The 6,000-nt window shown below is 34.8% G+C and overlaps 1 protein-coding gene across 1 annotated transcript in view; it reads right to left on the bottom strand.

Moving 5' to 3' along the window:
• LOC141441963 (lipopolysaccharide-induced tumor necrosis factor-alpha factor homolog) overlaps positions 1 to 6,000 on the bottom strand; it is a 59,395-nt gene that overhangs the window by 35,293 nt on the left and 18,102 nt on the right. The gene's annotated exons all lie outside the window — the stretch shown is intronic.

Below are 6,000 nucleotides of genomic sequence, written 5' to 3'. Positions count from 1 at the left end.
ATCACCGATTAATCGCACTAGAGGTAATTATCTCTACAGTATTATAATGTAAAAGTAACTCTGTCTGTATGTCTGTCTGTCACTTTGTCACGCTTTAAGCGCTAAACCGATTTAGGCGAAATTCGGTATGGAGATAATGGGTTCCCGAATAGTCCCGATAAAAGGACATAAGCTACTTTTTTATCCCGGATAAATGCATAGTACCCGCGATAGTGCGCTTTGATTGTGTAGTATAAATGTGTCAATTAATGTAATGTAAGTAATGTTGTCTGTTTTTAATTTGTAACTGTTCCTAATAAATAAATAAATAGCGATAAACGAATTCTACTTAGACGGAGTCGCGGGCAACAGCTAGTTATACATAAAAAAGGTAAATAGTAGGTCAAGGGAAAGAAAGTCAGTGTTGTTGGCGACTTGTTGAGATATAGCATCTTTATTATCTGTTTTCTTTTAATTCTAAATTTAAATCCACTGCAATGCGACTGTCAGTGAACAAGAAGTCAGTTTTGAGTCAATTGCTCAGTCAGATTGGTTGCGTCAACTGTGTGTCCATTGATTTCTTAATATTATTGCTGATAATTCATAATCATAACCATCGTATTTATCGTCAACAAGTATGTTAGTCTTCTCTCTTTAAAATGTTAAAAGCTACTAACAATAGGAAAATAGGAATACTATGATGCGATCCCGCAAATAACTCTAACGATTTTGACACCAGTAATAGGATTGTTAGCGATATTTTCAGTTTAGATATCGATCTGCGAAGGTCTTATCATCAGCATTATTCATTTTACGTACAAAGTACAAGTTGAGAGCTTTAGGAGACCTAACTAAAAAGCTTAAAGACCCAAGTTCTATACTTGATCAGGGCAGAATTTATTGTGAAAAATAATCATGGGTATTTCATATGTATTTAATTATATACGTATCTATGTATTTAAATATGTTTATCTGTTGCCTACCATCTAATAACACTAAGCTTTATCTACTTACTTTAGGACTAGAAAAATTGTCCCGTGGTATTTACCTACATCGTTTTATTTAGGGGCTTCACTACCCATTGATTAATTGATACCCATTGATTTTTGTGATGCCGTCTCCGTCTATTCAAACAAAACAAACAGAGAGAGCATCACATTTATCCGTCACATAAATTTAATCCATGGATGGTGAAACAGGGGATAATATAAATTTTCTGAATGGCGTCATCCGACTCCGAGCAATGCTTGGTCGCCCAGTTATGCAAACAAAATGAGAAAAAACTTATAACCCTATAGATTTCCTAGATAGGAAACCATCATGTCATACGTGGTGGAAACATGTTGGTTTATTGAGTAAGATACAATAAATTCTAACGGCCAGTTCGCGTGTGTGAATCTTTGCACAGCTGCGAAGCTATCCATCACGGCGGCAAGGTTATTTTGTTAGTCGTTCCCTTATTGCTTAGCTTTCAGACGTTATTTTAGAACTAGAAAAAAGATTTAGGTAGATATTATGATATTATTATCACATTTTGACGAAGGTTACGGATAATGCATTCAATGCTAATCTAAATGTGGTAAGTATTCCATAAAATGGTCATTGTATTGCCGTATTGTGCATTGCAGGTAGATCAGTAATTTGGCCAATTTAAAGCCTATTTTACCACTCATTGATTATGTGACAGATATTTGTGATGCCGCTACTGTTTATTATTAAAACATGAAACCTAAAACAATATAGCAAACGAGTCCCCTTCCATAGGCAAGGTACCGATGATGCTGGCAGCATTTCTTCTTTAAACAGCTAAGCTAATTCTTTGCCGAGGAAACTGCCAGGTACGAGTATTCAGTTCCTAGTGCGTCTACTAATCCCTTAGATTTTTTTTACGAAACTTACTTACAACGCTATTACCCCACGACCAAGAGTCTAATAAACCAAATGAAACAAAGTATAATAATTATACTTAGTTATTGTGGAAATATAATTATTATATTTCCATAATTACCAAAATAAGCGGGAATGCCACATTAACTTCTTATTCGCCGATGCCAGAGGGTTGTTAGTGATTTCCCAATGTGCGAGCCCAACACGCTAGCGGTTAACTCCCTATGGCATAAGCAAATGCTTACAAGCCACCTGGGTAAAGCCTCCTAAATTCGTCAGGCCCTAAGGAGTTAATGTTTTCATCCATTAACTGAACCGAGCACTTATGAAATTCAGGCCCGCGATCCGAACGAGATTACACGGGCTAGCTGACATGTTTCCCTGCGCAGGGTTGGCACAGTTCACTTGTTTTGGACAAGGAAGAGAAATGACTTGATGTTTTGCTGTTCGATATCTTTGGGGATGCTAATGTGACTATGATTAGTGATTAGGTAATAGTGGCTTGCAAAATAGAAATGTGTTATTTTGAGTGAAAGCCGCCCCACGGTAATTTTGCTGTGTTATTTTAAGGTACCTAATATTTAAAATATGTAACTATACCGGGTGTGGCTTGTAATATGAGCAAATTATTAAGACATAGATCATACTCGTCAAACTAAACAATATTAGTTCAGCGACTTTTATAAATAATGAGTTTTTAAATTTTTATTCCACTTTTTAGTTTATGCGAAGAAGCAATGTAAAGCAAAATGCTTGTTGTTTGTAGGGTGACAGGTGATATCAAGTGTGTTCTAGGATGGCGTACATTGATAGCATTATTTAATTTGTATGAAAAAGGGAAATTCCACCAAGAGGAAGGGAGGGAGGGAGACTCCATTATTTTTAAAAGTCGCTGAACTAATGTTGTTCGGTTTGACGAGTACGATCTATGTTTTAATTTTTTGCTCATATTACAGGCCACACTCGGTATGAATGTGTACTTTTAATAAGATTAAAAAAATATGGCTTCACCTCACAAAGTGTATAATTATATAATAAGCTATGAGCTTCTTTATATTTTTAGCCAACTAAGTAATACTGGCAAATGTCGCTTGCGTTACCTGTGTATTGAGTTACTTTTATGGTAACTCCAAAGTCATTGGCGGTAACTCCAGAGACATTTGCAAAGTATTTCGTTTTAACACACTAAGTAACTAACAATCAAACAGTAAGTATAAGTAATAAGATTTGTAATTTTAGTAAATTTGATATTGATTAGTTTTATTTTATTTAATTAAATGGTATAATCATTTGTAAATGGTATATAGGTATGTGATTTAAGTTGAGTAATAATTAGTAAGATTGATTAAAAATACATGAATACACTTCATATTCAGTATTTATTTAGCATTTTACAGATTAAATAAATTAATTATTAATGTAAGATTGAAAATTAAAACATTATAATTAACATATAATTGTATCTAAATAAACTTTATACACTAGAAATAACCTTAGAACTTAGCGTTAGCGTAGGTTTTAGCGACATTTTAAATATTTCTTAACTAAACCTAATCCAGCCCAACTGCTTCGCAATTTAGCACTGTTTCTTATGTATGTAAAATTTGATGATAGTAAACTTACCCCCCCCCCCATCCCCTCCCCTCCCTTCCTCCGCTAAACTCTTATCAATGAACCACAGCAAAGCATAAACTTTATTTTTAATAAATATGTAGAATGTGAAAGAAATGCTTATACATTCTACAGTAGACTACATAGCCCATTTATGATGGGAACAATAACTTTAGATAATATAAGTAGTAGTGACAACCCTCAATCCGCCTACTCGTTACCTGGTCGGTGGCACCTCAGGCGTTTGTTGCGTCTTAGGCATCGTCCAACCACAAGAGACCCTTGATTAAGCATTAACTCTCCCTCATTGCCCTACATTCACAATGTAGTAGGCGGGGGGGGAGCTCAAGATAAATTGGTAAATCTCAAGGAAGGCTAAACCGTATTTGCTAATGGAATATGTGAAATGATGAAATGATGAACAACATTCACCATAAATACCTTTCCACTATTATATTTTACATGCACGTATGTTACCGGTAAAATTGCTATTAAATGAGGGCCTGTTTCACCACTTGTCGACTAACTTTAAGTGATGGATATCAGTGATGCCGTCTCTGTTCGTTTTGTCCGAATAAAACAAGACGGCATTAGTTTTAACTGACACTTTTAAGTTAGTCGACAGGTGAAACAGGGTCTAAATCAACTAAATGTTTCCTGCTTCTGCTCTTACATAAGGTGATAATGATAAATAACAATTAGGAGGTATTTAATGAGGATGCAAATTAAACGTAAGTTACATTGTGTTACTCGTATCTATCTACTTTAATGTGTTTTTTGTTTTCAAAGTTTTAACTGTATCTGTATAATATGTAGATGTCACAAGCAGTACATGTTCACTAAAAACATACCACCAGCGTAAAACAAATTGATCCCTTTAAAGGATTTCAACCAATCAACTATTGAGTCGATGAGAGAGGTATACAATTAGGACCTACAAAGAATGAGTTTAAAAGTCAAAAATAGTAAAAGCTACAATACAATGGTTTAAAAATAATAATACGTAAATATATATACATATATATAAGATAGACAAAATATATTAGATTTAGTCACAGGTTAAACTGAAGTTCAGTGATTACAATATACCGTCGTACACGTTCATAATATAGCATAGTAAGATTTGATTAATGATATTTCTGTTACTTAAATTTTTCAAAGTTCACCTGAAAATTGTGAAAGCCGATAACATTATTGAAATGATTAAATGTGACTCATTCGGTATTCATTTCACCGGTAATCTTTATTATATCCATCTTATCAACACGTCAGAAATTACCTATAGTACTGTATACTTCCGGAAATTAACGGAATACAAAATGCGTACCTACCTACTTTATCAGTAGTGCATTCGGTCAGCGATATGAAAACGAACCATCCTTTTCTTTGTTACAGTAATAACTCTTGAATGAACACCCAATGTCGTATGCAGTATCGTAAATAGGCACATTACAAAGTAATCAATCCATACTAATATTATAAATGCGAAAGTGTGCGTGTTTGTATGTTTGTCCGTCTTTCACGTCGAAACGGAGCGACGTAACGACGTGATTTTTGGCACAGATATAGTTTTAAGGTTAGAGAGTGACAAAGGCTACTTTTTTCCCGGAAAATGCACAGTTCCCGAGAGAACAGCGCGCGATTACCGAATTCCATGCGGGCGAAGCCGCGGGCAAAAGCTAGTAGCTTGCTTAACTTAAATGAAACCAGCTATACAAGTTCTTAAAATTGAGAACCAAATAATATACAGGGGTGGGTAACGTTTTGGAACCGAAGAGCCAAAAGTTACAATATACGAAACTTTAAAAAACAAAAACAAGGAAGGATCGTATTTTGTGATTTTATTTATTTGTACTTTTCAGTGAACTAAATGTAACCCTGTCCTACTAATATTATAAATGTGAAAGTTTGTGAGCGAGTGAGTGAGTATGTTTGTTACTCCTTCACGCTGAAACGGCTAGACGGATTCGGATGAAATTTAGTATGTAGATAGCTGGACATCTGGAAAAAAACAGGCTACTTTTTATTCCGATATTCCCAGGGGATAGGGATAAAATCTCAAAATAACAACGGCTGGGTTCAGAGTCATGAAATTTGATATGATTGTTTTTAATTTACCGTCAATGAAAACCGCGATTTAATTTTAGGGAATCCCCACGAGAATTTAATAAAATCCCGGAATTTCAATTCAACTGCTGTACCTAATGATTGACTCGTGCAAAGCCGCGGGTAAACGCTAACATAATATATTACATTAAATTCATTGAAAAAGTTTAGATAATCATATACCCGGAATGAATTAATTTTCATGCAGTGTTATAATAAAGACGTTATGAAAAAAAAACAGCTATAAGTGCGACTCGGACTTGCGCACCAAGGGCTCCGTACAAATTTGTGGGTAGTTATCTCTATAAATATCCATAGTTAGCAGAGCCCTTCTTCTAAGCAAAATATACGCAGTGTAGGATCATGGTTACCGACATATTAGACAGAGAGCGTAAAATTCAGATTTTCAGACTTCTC

This window comes from Choristoneura fumiferana, chromosome 2, assembly GCF_025370935.1.
Source record: "Choristoneura fumiferana chromosome 2, NRCan_CFum_1, whole genome shotgun sequence".
Lineage (NCBI taxonomy): Eukaryota > Metazoa > Arthropoda > Insecta > Lepidoptera > Tortricidae > Choristoneura > Choristoneura fumiferana.
Note: the sequence above shows the minus strand (reverse complement) of the source record. Positions and strands in the feature narration are given on the sequence as shown.